Source organism: Puma concolor, chromosome E1 (assembly GCF_028749965.1).
Source record: "Puma concolor isolate L17-30 chromosome E1, mPumCon1.1.hap2, whole genome shotgun sequence".
Taxonomy (NCBI): domain Eukaryota; kingdom Metazoa; phylum Chordata; class Mammalia; order Carnivora; family Felidae; genus Puma; species Puma concolor.
In genome coordinates this window covers 63,199,838-63,217,505 of record NC_141680.1, presented here as the reverse complement: position 1 = coordinate 63,217,505, position 17,668 = coordinate 63,199,838, and the positions used below count along the sequence as shown (strand labels likewise).

The following is a 17,668-nucleotide window of genomic DNA, read 5'->3' as shown; positions in this document are numbered from 1 at the left end:
TCCGGTGTGAAAAATGTCTTTTATGGAAAGATGCGTTGGCTGTAAAAATAAGCTGTTGGTAACACCTTAGTGGTCCAATTTTACTTCTCTGTCTATCCAGAAATTCAAAGCGCTTGGGAAGGCCGGGCCGACCCGGTTTTGAGCTTTGAGAGGCTTGCGCTGGCGTGGGCCCCAGCGGCCGGCTGTAGGCAGCACAGCTCCTCCTCGTTTACCTGTTCTGACTGCTGGCCTCTGGGCAGCTGTTGCAGAATCCAGTTTTGAGATTTTGAGAAGCTGCTTCCCTCAGCCCAAAGTCCTCATCCCGTTTTCCTCCTCCGGGTCAAATAGGCCTGCGGGATCTTTCTAGGCCTTGGTGTCAGGGGCGGCAAGGCCAGCCTCACAGACCGAGGGCCTACAGACACATGCGAGAAGCTGGAGTCCAAAAGCCCAGGCCACTTCCCACATGTAGTGAGAGAAGAAAGGCTTTTTCCGAAAACTCCAGAGCCGGTCAAGGGCCATCGAGAGCATGGGCTGGGTCTGAAGTCAGCTGGATGATGTCCCCAAAGATGTCCATGTCCTAATATCATAACCTGGGTGTATATCGCCTACCCGGCTACAGACACTTTCCAGGTGTGATCAAGTTAGGGACCTTGAGGCGGGGTGGGGGTGGGGTTAGCTTGGATTCAAGTGGGCTTAATGGCATCTCGAGGGTCCCTACAAGAGAGGTAGGGGGTCGGAGTCAGAGAGAGAAGGTGTGAGGACAGAAATAGAGGTCAGCCAGGAGAGAGGGCTCTGTGCTGCTGGCCTGGGGATGGAGGAAGGGGCCGTGAGCCGACGTGTGCATGCGCTCCTGAAGCTGGAAAAGACAAGAGAGGGGATTGTCCCTGAAGATTCCAGAAAGAGCCAGCCCTGCAGTCTTCAGACTTCAGACGTGCAGAACTGTAAGGGAATAAATCTGTCTGTGGTTATCTGTTCGGCTCACGTAGGATGATCGTGTCTCTGGCTGGGGGACCTGGGGGATGCCCTGTTTCCAGTGCGCCCCCCTCTCCATCCAGGGGCACAGGTGCCTCCCAGACAGAGTGTGACCAGGGCTGGGCAGGCGGACAGCACACAAGGAGGCGGTCATGTGGGGGCTTGGGGAAGACACGGTGCTCCCTCCTTGCAGAGACGTTCACCCTGAATCTGGCCCCTCTCGGGGCTGCGCTGGCTGGGCACGGAGCCTCCACTGCCAGGAAGTGGCATGGCTGATGGACACCCGCGTAGCTACGTGGGGTCTGGGTGGACATGGTGGCCTTGGCCATGCGGGAGCACCGCGCACTCCCGAGGCTTGACATGAAGGAACTTGAGGGAGATTCCAGGGGCTGTCGAGTCTTCTCCCGAAGGGCTTTGGGCGGCAGCAGACCCGGGGAAGGAGGTGGGGACGTCTACTCAGCGTCAGCCCCTGGGTCTGGAAGTGTGGAGGGTGGGACCCGGCCCTGCCCTGGAGGGTCCACATTCCAAGGGAGACCCAGCACGAGGTAGCCAAGAGGGACTAGACACGTGGGTGGTGGTTCCAACCCGCCAGGGTTCAGATGCCCGGTCTGCCGGTCCTCACAGCGGGGGCACAGGGCCACGCTTGCAGGCACGCCCCCCCCCCCCCCCCCCGCCGCGTCCTCAGCACTGCTCATCTGCTGGAGGGGAGCAGGGGTGGAGGCATGGCCTCTGCCACAAAGACGTCCCTGGCGGAGCAGAAGCTTGATAACCCTGGGTACTGAGAAGGGAAATGGAAAAATGTCTCCCCAAATTGTTTCATTTTGTGCCCTGAGTTTCTTCTCTCTGTGTCAAATAGAGACCTGAGTCAGGCTCCGCCGTACGCTCTGGATTATTGGCCGGGAGGGGAGCTAGAGAACAAAGGGATCACACATCGTGACAGAGGCGTCGATAAAGGCTTGTATCAGCAGCAGAAGCGATGCCAGGGCGCTGACGGCTCGCTAGGTTAGCAGACAGGTGAGGATTCGCCAGGAGGGCCGCTCTGGTTCATTAGCGCGCCAGCCTGGGAGGGGCCGGAAGGGGGGCGCTGCATCCCTGCAGGTCATGGCAGGTCCCCCCACCCACTCTCCCGAGGCAGCCGCCTGCCCCTCCCACTGACCAAAGGCTCCAACCCCCACCCACAGCACAGCATGGCCGTTGCCCCCTCCGTCAGAGGGGAGAGCGGGAACAAGTCGATTTGGGGCACACATACGTGCATGTGTGCGGTCACGTGTGCGCACACATACATGAGGTGTGTAAGTATAAATATCAATATATGATAGTGTACGTGTGTATACAATGTGTGCATATGATGCAATCACATAACCTAATCATGCATAATACGTACACGTGTACAATCATGTACGTACATGTAAAATAACGCAATCGAGGGGGTGACATCCGTCAACTCTGCCCCTTCTATTGGTAAGAAACAAGTCACAGTTTCCACCTTCAATCACAGGGAGGGCATGAATGACTGGGGGTCACCTTGGGGGGTCCACCACATGGTGTGACATGGACACGGGGACTTCTCAAAGATCCGAGACAATTTGACTTGCAGCAAAATTCGAGAAACGCTGATCCAAGGAACTTTGCTGTCACCTAATGACAGAAGCAGCTTGTGTCTTCTCCTCCAGGCGCTGCCCCGTCCAGGCCCAGCTGCGGATTCGTTCATCAGGGACACTCATCAGATGTCCTGGGGGACGTGCCAGGTGCAGTTGGACACACCGGTTGGAAGTTTGGAAGGGAGGGCTGAATGACCTGATTATTTGGTAAATTATTTAAACAGCCATATTTCTATACTCTTGTGTTACATTTTTTACAAAAGACATTTAAATACAAAGTTATGAAGCAAAGGACACATGCAAGAAAGTGAAAGAATAAGGTGAAAGTGTAAGAAACTGACATTATGGTCTGGTGAACTAAAGATTCTGACCAAAAAGATAGAGGGTGCCTGGGGGGCTCAGGCGGTTAAATGTCCCACTTCGGCTCAGGTTATGATCTCACGGTTCATGAGTTCGAGCCCCGCGTCGGGTTCTGTTCTGACAGCTCGGAGCCTGGAGCCTGCTTCTCATTCTGTGTCTCCCTCTCTCTCTCTCAAAAATAAATAAACATTAAATAATAATAATAAATTTTTTTTAAAAGATCTTTTCTCGAGGAAGAGATTAACACATTCGACCTCATCCACAGAGTCTAAACAGAGGTCTAAACAGAGTCTAAACCTCAGGTTCCCCCACGTTCCCTCAGCTTCCATCAGGATCCATCAGGTTCTGTCGGGTTCCCTCAGATCCCACCACTTTCCCTCAGGTTCTGTCAGGTTCTCTCAGCTTCCATCGGTTTCCATCGGTTTCCCTCAGCTTCCAGGCAGGTTCCCTCAGCATCTGGCAGTTTCCATCGGGTTCTGTCCGTTTCTCTCGGGTTTTCTCAGCTTCTTTCAGGTTTCCTCAGACCCCATCAGGTTTCCCCAGCTTCCAGAAGTTTCCCTCAGGTTCCCCCATGTTCCCTCAGCATCTGGCAGTTTCCATCAGGTTCTGTCTTAGGTTTTCTCAGATTCTGTCAAATCCCATCAGATTCTCTCCGCTTCTGTCAGGTTTCCTCAGATTCCATCAGGTCGCCTCAGGATCCATCGGGTTCTGTCAGGTTGTCTCATCTTCTTTCAAATCCCATCAGATTCTCTCAAATCTGTCAGATCCCCTCAGGTTCCCTCAGCTTCTAGCAGTTTCCCTCAGGTTCCCCAAAGTTCCCTCAGCTCCCCTCAGATCCCATCAGGATCCCTCGGGTTTTCTCAGATTCTGTCAGGTTCCCTCAGGTTCTGTCAGGTTCTCCCAGCTTCCATAAGTTTCCCTCCGCTTCCAGGCAGGTTGCCTCAGCATCAGGCAGTTTCCATGAGGTTCTTCCGTTTTTTTCAGGTTTCCTCAGATCCCGTCAGGTTCTCTCAGCTTCCAGCAGGTTTCCCTCAGGTTCCCCCACGTTCCCTCAACATCTGGCAGTTTCCATCAGGTTCTGTCAGTTTGTCTCAAGTTTTCTCGGATTCCATCAGGATCCATCAGTTTCTCTCAGCTACTGTCTGTCAGGTTTCCTCAGGTTCCCTCAGGTTCTGTCAGGTTCTCTCATCTTCCGTCAAATCCCATCAGCTTCTCTCAGTGTCTGTCAGATCCCCTCAGGTTCCCTCAGCTTCTGGCACTTTCCCTCAGGTTCCCCCATGTTCCCTCAGTTTCCCTCAGCTCCCACCAGGTGCTCTGAGTTTCCTCAGCTTCTGGCAGTTTCCCTCGGATCCCAGCAGATCCCCTCGGTTTCCCTGAGGTCCTCTCAGGTGCTGCCGGGCAAGGCCGACTGGGGGTGGGGGGCTGTGGGGGAGGGGCCGTGTGCCCACCAGGCCTCGGGAGCAGCTGCACTGAGCAGGGCAGAGCTGAAAGGGCCAGGTCTCAACCCATCGGCCCCCCGCCCCGGCTCCCCCCGGTGACCCTCCCGCCTGCCTGCAAGGGGCACCGACCTCACTTGCTCTCTCTCCCTTTGCAGCTTCCCAGAGAATAGAGCCATCGCCGGAGCTGAAGAATTTTCCGGAAGTCCAACCTGCCCAACCTCTGCAGGTCTCTGTTGAACTGGGACCCGGCTCGCCCACCCCCACCCCTCCCCAAATACCTGCACAAGAAACCCCTTGCTTTCTCTCCCCCTCCTGATCCTCGCCTTCCTCCTCCTCCTCCTCCTCCTCCTCCTCCTCCTCCTCCCGCCCCTCCCCCCCACCTGCGGGCCAGGCCACCTGAAGTGCCCGGCGCGTCCCACCCTCGCTGCCCACCCCGGTAGGAGGCAGGCAGCGTGGCCATGTGCCCCCCGGTCAGCGTGCGGTACGGGGACGAGGGCGTGTCGTACCTCCGCGCGTCCCGGATGTATCAGCTTCGACATGGCGACCAGCTGGGGATTTGCTTCACTCGCTTCAAGGCTGCCTTCCTGGAGCTCAGAGACTCGCTGGAGTCGGAGGACTGGGAGGAGGGAGACTGGGACCCTGAGCCGATGGACCCCCGCCGGGGCGGGGCCTGAGCAGGGCTGGGGCCCGGGGGTGGGGCTGAGCTGGGGGCAGGGCCAGGGTCACCCCGCCCAGGAGGGGGTCTGTGGAGTGGGGGTCGGCCCCCCCCCCCCCCCCGGGGTCGGAGGAGGAGGGCCCGGACCACCACTTCGCGCCCACCGAGCTGGAGCCTCAGGACGCAGCACCCCGGGGCCTGGGCCCTGACGACGCTGACTGGACCCAGAGCCTCCCCTGGAGGCTCGGGGGGGGGCCCCCGCCTGCGCACACTGGCCGAGGCCCCCTCCTCCGTGGCAGGGGCTTCTCAGAGTGGACCTGCCCCCGGGGGAGCCCACGGTGTTGGAGCTGGGCACCACGCGGGCCGTGGACCCCGCCGAGGCCGAGGCCGAGGCCGAGGCCTGGTTAAGGGACCCGCAGCGCCTCTCCGTGGCGGGCTGCTGTGATGCCGTCTACCTCCGGAAGACGACGCCGGGGTGGGTCCTGTGGAAAGTCCTGGAAAGTCCTGGAAAGTGCTGCTGGAGCCCGATGAGGTGTGGGCGGTGGGACTCCAAGACGCACCCCGGAAGCAGGACCTGCACCGGTGGAAGCTGCGCGTTCTGGAGTCCTCTCCTGCGGGGCAGGACGGGGAGCTGGTGCCTGCGGACACAGCCCTGCTGAAGAGGGGACTCGCCATCCTCTCTTCTTCCCCCTGGGCCAAGGCGGGGACGGGGGAGGGCCCCCCCCCCCCCCCCCCCCCCCCGCATCGCCGGGGCCCCCGGCCTCCTCCTCCCACGGGTGGGATCCCGGCACCGCCGAGCCCGGGAGCAGCGGGCCCAGTGGGGGGAGCCTGGCTGCCGTGGGAGCCTCAGCCCTGGGGGAGCTGGCCCGCTTCCAGCCCTTCGGCCGAGGGCCCCAGAACTGAGGGCCCGAGGCCCAAGTGGCCACCGTCGTCCTGGCTGCCCCCTCCCCACGACAGCCAGGGGAGCCACCGGCCAAGAATAGGGGGGCCGGTGCCTGGGGACGAAGAATGGGGAGCTGCGTCGGGACTGAGGATCGGGACCGTCTCTGCCTCCGTGGAAGGGACCCAAAAGCCTGTAAGCGGGAGAGAGGTTCTCCTCCGCCAAATGCCACGGAGCCGGAGCCGGGAACGCGACGCCCTGGGCGACGCGCTTCGCGAACGGTTGCTGCCGCGCAGCTTGTGAAGTGGGGTGCAGGGTGCGCGTCTGGACCCCGGCCCCGCCCTTGGCCACACGCAGGGGTGTGTCGAGTGGGACAGGCGCGCCCCGGAGGGTGCGGAGGTGGGGGCGGCGGGGATGTGTGCTTGCCTCCGCCCGGACGGTCTCTGGGGCTCCAGGAGACCCTGTCGGCGGCAGTGGGGACGCTGGTGTGCGCTGGGAGAGGCCTGGTTTCGGATGTTGGCCATTCTATGCGGTTTGACCGTTTAGTACCCATTTCTCTGTGTGTCGTTTGTTAACTAAATAAAGTCAGAAGAGTTTTGCATCAAGCTCTTGTCCTGAGCTCTTCCTCAGAAAGCCCCTGTTTTTCGCCTTGTCGTCTCCTTCTCTGGGACAGATCTGGCCACACCACTTCTCTAGTCACAGGTGAAGTCTCCATCTTCCTCCTTAGTGACGGTGGGAAGCCGGAGGGTGACCCCTCTGGGACTTCCTATTTTAACTCCTGAGAAGGATGCAGGACTGGGCCAGAGAAAGTGTCTGAGCAAGAGTGGGAAGCCATGCCGGCAGTGTGTGGCCCCCACCCCCACCACTGCCGGACGCCCTAACATAAACATCCAGTTGAAATCCCAGGCATGGTTTATGGGACTTGGGACCTAACATACATCCCCCTCACATTCACACTAACTCACACCAATGTCCGATGTGACATGGGCTCACGCCACACTGCCCTTTGGGTGTATAGAACGTCAGTAAATTGTGACGCTTCACATTGTGTGATGACCCTTCTGTGACTGGTGCCGGAAACCATCAATTGCTAAACATTTAATGAGCAGCTACAGTGCTCCGGGCATCGGGATATGTCAGCACACAAAACAGAGCTCCAAGGGGTGGGGCTTCACTCCAGGGACAGAGAGGATGAAGAAAGATGTGGCGATGGAGAAGGCTGTGAGGGAGGCGTGTCCGACCTGCCAAAGGAGGTGGGGCCTCCTGAAAGTAGACCGTGTCCGTGGGACCAGTCTCCTACCGGAGTCACGTCCGGCCCACCCTCCTTGTCTTATTTGCTCTGCCCACCTGCTGAGATGCGGACCCGTTGGTGGCCCCTGTCCTTCCAAAGGGCCAGGCAGCTGCAGGGTGGACGTGTCAGGTGTCAGCAGTGCTGTTGAGACCAGAGCCCCCGCAGACACTGTGATCACAGCCGGGGTCATAATGCACTTAGCGCCTGCCCTTCCAGAAAGGACTTCCAATATTGTTTGCTTATTTCAAAATAATGCACATTCATTGTCCACAATTTAGAACACAGATAGGCAAATTCAAGGGGAATGAACATGATCGGTAGCCCAACCCACAGAGGGCGCTCGCTATCTGGCGGGTATTGTTCTATTCTGTTTTCTGTGGATATTCAGAATTTTTTGTTTAAAAGTTTCTTCTACAGTGTGGTGTCTGTGAGTTAGTGTTGAGTACGGGAAACAGCCGCGGGGCAGGCGGGAAGGGGAGGGGCCCGGGCACTGACACCCCTGTGGCCAGCACGGTCCTTAGTCCTTCTGGGGTGGGGTCTAGGTGAGAGGGGCCCTACCGTCTCCCCTGGGCAGGTCCAGAGCCTGGTGCAGGCCCAGCGTCCCCTCTTTTCCCTCATGGCCAGGTGTCCCCCCTGCATCCAGAGCCCATGAGTTCTCCCAGAGGACTCGTCGGTGAGTGCAGGAAACAGTCCTGGAGCAAGAAAGGGCCAGATGCGCGCTGGGGTCGCAGGGCCGCTCCGCTGAAGACCCAGGGGTCTCGGTGCCATATGCAAGTCCTTGTGGTAGCGCTGAACACGTCTGCGAGTTTCCAGGCAGCTGGGGACCATGGCAGGGGCAGAGGCCACCCTGTGGAGGCAGCAGCAACCCCGCTTGGGGAAAGGTCTTAACACAGCTCCCAGCAGCCCGTGGGCAGGGCGGGGCTGGGGTGGTGTCTGCTGGGGACGGGCCTGAGCGGCAGGCCAGTCAGGAGGCTCAGACCTGGGAAACGCTGCCCCCAAGCCGGTGACCAGGACGGGGTCTGTGGGGATCAGGACGCCCCTCGTGCGCCTCAGCCAGAGGGAGGCCAGTTCCGGGCCCCACAGGCACATGGACAACCTGGGTTCGCCGAGCATCGTGTTTCTAGAATCTTCTGTACAGCAGACTGGGTTTGTTTCCTGGAGTGCAGCAACACTGGCTTTTTTCTTTCAGGCGGTAAGCAGCTGTGGTCCGTACATCTGAAAATGCCCATTGTCACCTCACCGGCCAAAGGCCGCCTCCCGCCCACAGAGATGCTGGTCTCAGACCACCTCCCCGCCGAGTTCGTCCTGAGGAACACCCGCCTCGGCACCTGGGGTGGGGGCGACCGCGGGTGCACCCCTTCTCTCGGGGGCGCCTGGAATACTCGATGCCGTGGAGGTGGGCAGGGGGCCGCGGGCTGAGTAGTTTTGTGAAAGGAAGAGAAAGACATGTGCTCTGCGGGGCAAGTGTGGGGACAGAAGAGGCTTGGACATTTTTGACACCCTCAGCTTTCTGCACCTGCTGGTGGCACAAACCTCAAGGTCGTCACCTCCAAGCCCAGTGAGTCCCGGGGGTGTTGGGAGGGTCCCCCCACCTCCACTGGTCCCACAGCACTCCACCTGGTTCCTGTGCCAGCTCTTTCCAGAGACTTCTGGGTGCCTTTGGAGTTGGGGCTGTAGGCTCCCCAGCTGGAAGATTCTGGCAGGCAGAGGCAGCACCACATGGCCGGCTCACAGTCGCTCTGCTCTGGGACGGGTGGGTAGTACACGCATCGAGGATTAGGATTCCGGGTGAATCTGAGTGGTGTTGGACTGGCCTCCCCCAGCCTCTGGCCGACTGGCCTCCAGGAAGCCAGCCCATCACAGTCTGTCTTCTGTGCTGAACCAGTAACACTCTTTTTGATTACAGACAGTTTTAAATATTTACTTCAGTTCAATCCATTCGTGTTGAAGCAAGAGCAGGACCAGCCTGCAGAGAGCGTTGCTAGAAGGTTCTGACCCTCTCAGCTCCTCCTGGGGAGGACCCTGTGCACAGGTGGCCAACCTCCCTGCTCCCGGAGTGAAGGCCACCAAACCCATGTGGGAGGCCCTCAGGTCAATCCCTTGCGGCTGCCGTGGACCCCGCAGCTGGACCTGCCAGGGGCACCATCAGGGGATACCGCCGGGGCCCACAGAGGCAGGTGCACCTGACCTGCCCCAATGATGTGGCCTGGTGATCCCAGGCAGCGCAGATTTCCTGGCCCTGGATGTGGCTGATTTACCGTGCCAATGGCTCCCCCTGGTGGTCATTTCAGGCTGGGTGGCCTCCCCGAACCAACCGCCTCCTGCAGAGGAGCGCCAGCCACATGCTCCGGCCCAGGTGGGGCCCAGTACCCCGCGGCTCCAGGAAGAATCTGCGCCAACTGCCTGTCCTCTGAAACTTGCTGGAACACTCGTCTCTGCAGTCTGTCCTGGCCTCTGTCCTCTGATCCGTGCAGTCAGGACAGTTTCCGTGGGGTCCCGATGGCTCTCGGGGCCCAGGGTCCTCTCTGGCAGAGGCCCTGGCTGCAGGGCTGAGGTGGGACAGGAGGTACATCCGGTCCGGCTCTGCCTCCTGCCCCAGTCCTTCCTCCCCCAGTCCGGCTCTGCCTTCTGCCCCAGTCCTGCCATGAGCGTGCACTTGTGAGCACGTGAGTGCACACAGTTACGGGCAAGAGCGTGTGGCGTGGGCGTGAGTGTGCACTGAGACCATACGCTTGTGAGTGTGCACGTGTTTGCGTGTAACAGAGTGGGTGTGCAGCGTCTGAGGGTTGGAGCTGGTGCCTTGGTTTCTGGGTCCCCTCCCCCCAGGCCAAGTCTGGTGAATTGAAGTAAACAGAAGAGCCAACTAATGATCACAGGATCGTGGGTGAAGAGGGCCTGGCCTTAGAGACTGGGACCCAGAGTTAGAGGGCTGAGACCCAGATGCTGGCAAAGGCCACCTTTGGGCGTGGGTGACACGGGACATTGACACCTTCAGCTCCTCCGTGTTTTCCATGGCTTCTGAAATGAACTTGAAACTACCATGGGAACAGGCAACGGAACAGCCATAGCGTTCTCATCCTGTGCACAGTCCAGGCTGGGCCAAGCCCCAGAGAAGCACAGAAGACGGCCAAGGTGGTGGCCCAGGGTGACACGGCCCCAACCCCTGAGCCGTCATAGATGTTGGCCAAGGCTACTCTTGTTTCACTCTTCCCGTGGTGACTGGGATTCTGGCCGATAAATAGCAGGTGACTGTCAGCGTGGGCTCCCGCAACACCCCCTGTGGTCCCGTGTGCAGGTGACGCTGCCTGCCCAGCCACCCGAGCTGGTCTTTGTCACAAAGCCTCAGGGATGGTCGAGCTCGTCCAGGGCTCACTCTGGATGACACCCAGCTACATTCAGACACGCGTTCAACCCCAAGACAGGCCAGTGCCCCCCACTCAAGGGTCGCAGGCCTCAGCCAGGCTACCTGCTGTGGTCCCCCCAGCTGGCCCAGCCCCAGGGAACTGGACAGATGCAAGGTACCGTGTCAGAGCCCAGGGCCCTGCGTCCCCAGCCGAAGGTCGCCCTTGTCTGCGGAACCTCACATGCAGCTGTTTGGGCCTGAAGTTGACAAGCTCTGGGCTTCTCATTCGGAAAGCCGTGGTCTGTCCTGGTGAACTGGAGAGAGGCCCCGAAAAGTGGGCGGTGCTCACGTCACCATGAGAGGGTTTGACCCCGGGGTCATCAGGCACAGCTTAAAACACCGACTCCTTAACATCCAGGCCCTTCGGAAATGCCAGGTAATGTGGGAAAGTGACGCGCTGGCCCTGCGGCCAGGGCAGGGCCTCCCGGGGAGGGGGTGATGTGCCACGTGACAGACGCCCCATGGGGCCCTTGCGTAAAGCCGTAGCCTGTGTTCCCATTTGAAGAGCAGGACTCCAGAAGTCCGACCCTCGGCACCTTTGGGAGACCCGTGTCCCGTCTGTAGCAACTGCCGATCCTTGTGTCGTGGTGTGGGGGACCGCCAGATGGGTCTAGATGTCAGCCGGTTCTAACGGTTTTGTAATCAGGAAAACTCGCCAGAGAAATGCCGTTAACGCCAAATCCAAGCTGTGTGCGAATCGATGAAGCAACAGGGGAGGGCCAGGCGTGTGGAGGGGGAGCGGTGACGAAGTCACTCACTGACTGAAACCAGCCGGCCCGCAGCCTGGGCCCCAGACCGTGCTTCCAAATGGCGGCAGGGTGGACGGGGAAGAGGCCAGGGGTGGGGAGGGCGAGGGGCGGATTCAGGGTGGCTGTTCCACTCGGCTTTTGTGTTTGAGTTTGAACTTTTCCATAGCAGGAGCTCTGTCGGGGACACCAGCCTCTGTAAGACCTCTGCCTTGCCCCCCAGCTGCCCCAGGGCGAGGACGGTGTGGTCTCGGCCCCACCATCACAGGGAACCGCTTCGTGTCACCTGGAATCTCCCCGGCGGGCCTGGAGGACGTAGGTCGGATCCCGCGGACGCGGGAGGGTGCGTGGCTGTGACTCCAGCCAGGGACAGAGGGATCGCCCTTCGCGCCACCTGGCGCCTGCACAGGGGATGGGAGCGTGGACCCTGCTGAAGGTCAAAGCCAAGGGCAGCTGCACACTCAGCCCGACAGGCTGTCTTTACCTGCACAGTCCTGGGGCGGTTAGTGCATCCGTGGTACTGCGCCATCACTCCTGTCTGGTTGCGGGCCCTTCATCGCCCGAAGGGGACCCTGTGGCGTCGGGATCTCCCCCACCTGCTCCGCCTCGACCACGACCCTCCCTTCTTTCTCTGTGGATTTGCCTGTTCTGGGCATTTCATGGAACCCACCTGTGTGGCCTTTGTGGGCTCCGTTCACTCAGCACAAGGCCACGAGCTTCATCCACGCCGAAGCCTGTGTCAGTGTCACTCCTGTTTGGGGCGGACGACAGTCCATCGTGTGGATGGCCACGTCGTTCACCCACGCGTCAGCTGGTACACATTTCGGTTTTCCACCTTTTGGTGGAATAATGAAGGAAGCCACCCCGAGGTTTTGTTTGCGTGTCTGTTTCCGGTTTGCTCAGGTGTGTCCCCAGGGTGGGTCGTGGGTCACATACGTGGTGGCCCCACGCGTCACCTTCAGAGGAGCCGCCGCGCCGCCTGCCTCAGCGGCCGCACCATCTCACGTTCCCACCAGCCTGCACGTTCGAGGCCTCCGCCCCCTGGCCTTTCCTCACCGCACGTTTCTTCTGCCTCCAGCAGAGCCTGGAGAAGAACATGCGGGGGGAGGGGGCCGAGGAGAAATCGGGGATCAGGGACCCACGGGCACCAGCGAAATGGACCAGCCAAGGCCAAGCAGTCTGCCGTGCGGTTTAGGGAGACGGAAGGGCGCCGGGGAGCAGGGCCACAGAACAGGCCCCGGCGGAGGTGACGGGAGCCCCGTCCACGCCGGCCTAAACACGCACACTTCAGAATGGTGGACGCTATTTTACAGCCACTTTCTTCCGTGAACAGGAAGGTGATGAGTGCGACGCGCTCCATCACGTCCAGTGGCGCCGAAGGCAGGTGTCTCCCGGAACCTTTGTGTCTCAGGTGCAGCGTGGACGCTCCGAGTCTCCCAGGCGCGCTGCCGATGACACGTGGAGAGATCGGCCCAGAGTCCCGAGAATCCATCGGGGTTTAGGTGGAAGGTTTGCTTGGTGCCGCGCCTGGTTTACTGTTAACTACTCAGTTCCAACTCAAGGCCGTGTTTCTGAATATAAGGAAGAATATTTCCATTTATTTCACTTGTACGTAAGCTGGCTCATAAGGTATGTATTTTTTGAAGACCAGAACCATGGGTTTGCTGCCGGACAATGTGCGCCAGATGTGGGTTCAGGCGAGCGTGGGGAGGCGAGCAGGCTGAGGTGACAAGGTGGTGGCCAGGGCGGCGCGGGCCGGCCCCCGGGATCTCCAGCCGCTCGCGGAGGGGCCCTCACCCTGACTGCCCACGTCTCCGGCTCGTCCCCGGTGGGAGGCCTCGGGCCTCAGGACCTAGTATCCAGCCCTCCAACCGCTGAGCCCCAGACATAAACTAGAAGCCCAGACCCCGGTTTCCATGGTGGGAGGAAACACGAAATCAGAAAGTCAGAGGGTGCTGTTCTAATGAAAGGAAAACAGTGTTACGTGTTTCTTTATTCTGAGAGAGAGCGGGAGCAGGGGAGGCAGAGAGAGAGGGAGAGAAAATCCCAAGCAGGCTCCGCACCCAGGGCGGAGCCCCACACGGGCTGGATCTCACGACCCTGGGATACTGACCAGAGCCGAAATCAAGGGTCAGACGCTCAACCGACTGAGCCACCCAGGCGCCCCGGTGGCTAATTTAAAAAATAAAAGTTATTCTGACAATTTGTACACCTAAACCTGTCACAGGGTCTTATTTCCAGTTTAACGCCGGGAAAGCAGCGATCGCCCGGGAGCTCCCGTGTGTGCACGTGGGGGTGTCCACTGTGAGCCCACGTTTGTGAATGTGCACGTGGGAGTGCACACGCGTGTGTGTGGGAGTGCACGGTGGGGCTGAGCCGGCGGTACCTCGGGGCCTCCGAGGGCCCGCGTGTGCCGCGCTCTCCCGGGCGCGTGGCCTGGCTGGGCGGGCAGCCGCCTGCCTCCTTGGGACCAGCTGGCCATCGGCTCGGGCCGCCCCTCCCCCTCGCTCGCCAGCAGCAGGTCTGGACGAGGGTCTGAGGAGCGGCCCACCCCCGGCCCTCACCGCCGTCTTCTCTGGGTCGGCGTCGTCCTCGGTCAGCAGGCTTGTCCCCTGGTGATGCTCCCCCACTTCCACGTCCCATCAGAGGACGGTTGTGCCTCCCCAGGGTCCTCACATCCACCCCCACACTCCCTCCCCACACTCAGAGCGCACACTCGGGCACACCCACGCAGCCCAGGTGTGCAGAGGTCAGAGAGCTTCGCCCAGAACTAGACGTCACCGTGCCCGGCTGTGGTCCGAGGTCTCCTCCAAGCAGCCAACTTTGCCTGAGAGGGGCCTGCGCCACGTCACAATCAGGCCTGGGGGCCGGGCAGCGGGGAAGCTCTGTGGGCCCCGGAGGGTCAAGCCCACTTTTTGCTCTTCAGACCTCTTGGCCGCTCCTGGCGCTTTGCTCTTTCGTATGAATTTTAGAAGCGGTTTTTCTAATCTTACGAAAAACTCTCTTAGGAATGGACTTGAATTTCACTATTTCAGGACACTGGGTATCTCTGGGGCCCACCTTCATGCAAGGGGTCTAGGAATGCGGTGGCCCGGAAGCATCCACTCGGGGAACGCGGATGCTGGGGCCCAGCTGGGCGGCCCTTCCCCGGCAAAGCTGCACCCGGAAGACTGATGTGGGCCTGGCTCAAAGGAATGGCCCACGTGGCTGTTTGACCTCATGCCAATGAGACTTCACGGGGACAAAGAGCTACAGGCTGACGTGGGAAAGCTAACCGTGCGGAACTTTGCCCGGTGCTGTCATTTGGACACATGACGCCGTGTGATAGAGCCCGTGACAGCCCCATGTGGCGAGAGCCCGGGGAGGGGACAGGTGGCAGCTCAAGGGAACGAGGTAGGTAAGGCACAGAACCGGAGCCGAGAGGGAGAGACGGGGGCACAGATGGCATCAGGAGAGGAACTGGTGAAGCCAGTCTCAAGGTGCAAGGGGAGGGGGGGAGGACAAGCCTGTCACCACCCAGCACGCCCCTTGAGCGAGGCAGTGGGTTGCACTCACGGCCTGGAAACCCAGGAACAGGGCGGTTCTACCGCAGGCGGCTGGGGTGACAAAGGTGGGCACTCATGGCCCTACCTGCAGAGGTCTCTCCGGGGGAACCAGGGACAGAGCTCACCCCTGCCTTTGTAAACCCCGAGGGTGGGAGTGGACAGAGCACATTTCTCTTTGACTTTTTTTGTGTAAATTCAGAAAGTCTGAGAGGATCCGGAAGAACGTGATAAGAGAACTTGACCATATTCTTTTCACTATCTGCCTACCCGGATGGCTGCATCTCTGGTCCAAGCCCCATTCTGAAAAGAATAAAAGTCTCTCCTTTGGCCCCTAAGTAACCTACGCAGATGGCCCAGGGCCCGTGAGGCCCCCAGAGGCCACGGGAAGATGGGCCGGGTCCCCCACCACGCCGGGACAGTCAGGAGGGACGGGTGTGACGCAGGGAGGCGGGGGAAGTCGGTGGTCTTGGGAAGGGAAAGGCGTCCTTTCCTGAGGGGGGGTTGTCACCTGAAAAGTACAATAGCCACTCATTTTACCGGCGAAATGAGTTTATTCGAGAACAGCAGAGAATTGCCATCCGGGACTGCTGGCGAGTCTGGAGAGAGAGGGGAGGGCCGCTCTGTCAGGTCTCGGGAGGAAACGGGGAAGCGTTGTTCGTGGAGAAGAACAGGGCTGGCCGCGGGTGGGGGTCAGTGCGCTGCTGGCGGGGAGGGACGCTCCTCCTCTCCCTCAAAAGCAGAGATGGCATTCCTGTGCGGGACGTCCTTCCTCCCGCTCCTCGGCGACCAGGGAACCGCCCGGCCCGCAGGGCCTCCCCTGGCCGCGGGGCCGGCTGAGCCGGGCGGCGGCACAATCCCCGCACAGGCGAGCTGCTGGAAGTCCAAGGTGAGGAGGACCAGCAGCGTCCGGGGGATCCAGCCGGCCAGCCGACGTGGGGACTGACGATTGGGAGCCGCCCGCAGGTCCCCAAAGCTGCCCCGGCAAAGATCAAGCAGCAGAAGAGAGAGCCTGTTGGGAGCATGGAGCGTCCATCGGGATCCGGGCTGGAAGGAGGCAGCGTGCTCCCCGCACTCCACGGTCCACGGGCCTGCCCTACCAGACAGGTGACCGCGACCTGGCATCAGTGATGGGGCCACGTGTGGGCTGTCCACGGCAGCTGCGGGAGCCGTGGTGGAGAGCATGCCATCACCGGACGGAGGGGCCTCGGTCAGCCCGGCCCCGAGTGAGGAGTGAGGTCCCCCTGCAGAGGCTGTGACTGTGTTTGCCTCCTCTGAGCAGAAGGCCCTGTCTCCAGCCGGTTTGTCTGGGGTACGAACACAGAACCCCACCCCAGCCATCACACGGAGGCCAGCCGCCGCCAGGATTCTGCCACTTCTGGTTACGTCCGTCCTTTGAGTACACTCTTCCCAAGGCAGAGCACACTGGCAGCCAGTGGAGGCCACCACGGCCTTTGTCCCCCCGTGACGTGGGTCTGGCCAGTGCCAGCCGGCCGCCGGGCCCATCCCGAGCGTGCAGACTCAGACCTGCCAACAGGGGCCACGTGCAAAGTGGGATCGCCTCCCCAGACGGCAGCCACCTGGAGGCCTGCCTGGGCCGGCAGGGGCCTCCCCCGACGACCCGGCCCCCGTCTCGGCCCTCGGCCTCACGCCCGACGCTTGCACCCTTGTGCAGAGCAAGCGCAGATGTTTCCAACCCCTTGTGATTTGAGGAGTGAGGGTCACAGACATCTCGACGGACAGACATCCCTCAGACCAGCCCTGAGCTCGCAGAAAGCCGGGTGCCGTCGGCAGCCGTGCGATGGGCCCACGGGACAGAGGGGACAGCAGGAAGCGGACGGCCGGGCTGACTCTGTCTGTGCTCTGGGCAGAACCACTGGGGCTCGGCTTCCTCAGAAGCTGCGAGAGAAGGCCTGACTGCCAGTGGCGGGTCCTGGGTGGGGACAGGCCGTGCTCCGCCCCATCACCCTCCCACGGTCCCGCCTGCCTCCCACAGGTGCCTCGGGGCTCGTGGGCTCCCCACTGGCCGGCCACTCTGTCCGACGCCCTCCCACTGCCCACTGCCAGCCTGGCCTCTGAGAAGGACCGACCTCCCCCCGACAGGTGCCTCCCCAGGACCCACGTCCCTTGCCCCGCATGCCAGCCAGGGGTGAGCAAGAGTGGAGATCCCCTCGTTTGAGGTGACTCCTAGGCCCCTGGCCAGGCCCCTCCCTCAGGACCAAAAGACCCACCGACCCACCCGCCCCTCTAGCCTCTGAATCTCACCAAGCCTGTCACCCAGGCCAGCGAGGTGTGGCGTCCGGCAGCAAAACGGGAACTAAGCGGCTGGCGCTCCCCGGGGGAGAGAAACGCTCATCAAGTCTCTATCTCAGCCTAAGTGGAGACACGAGTTCTGATCAACCTGCACACCACCCGGAAGGCACACGTTTTGACACTGGGGCTCAGTGTTGCAGGGACCCCCGAACGTTCTGCGAGGTGTGGCCTCTCGTTGCCTCGGACCAGACGCCCAGATGGCAGAAGCATCGTCCATAGGTCTGTTAGAAGTATAGTGTAAAATCCAGGTAACCACGTAATGAAATGAATTTCCTCATGAGTATACAGAGGATGTCTCATCTGGGTAAAAAACAGATCAGACAAATAAAAATCTGCTCTACCCCATCTACAAGAAGCTCACTTAAACTGACACACACATAGTTTGAAAAGATCAGACCGATTCAGAAAGCAGCCGTGTTGACCGCATCCAAACCGCTGAAAGCTGGCGGCAGGCCTGTCACCGCTCCGAGACCTGCTGGGGCCGCAG

At 60.6% G+C, this 17,668-nt stretch overlaps 1 pseudogene across 1 annotated transcript; it reads left to right on the top strand.

Annotated features, from left to right (window-relative positions):
* The first annotated feature begins 3,594 nt into the window (after positions 1-3,594).
* LOC147574612 (testis-expressed protein 19.2-like) lies at positions 3,595-6,491 on the top strand (annotated as a pseudogene). The gene is made up of 2 exons (XR_015244363.1): positions 3,595-4,300; positions 4,507-6,491. The product of XR_015244363.1 is annotated as a testis-expressed protein 19.2-like (transcript).
* The last annotated feature ends 11,177 nt before the right edge of the window (positions 6,492-17,668 follow it).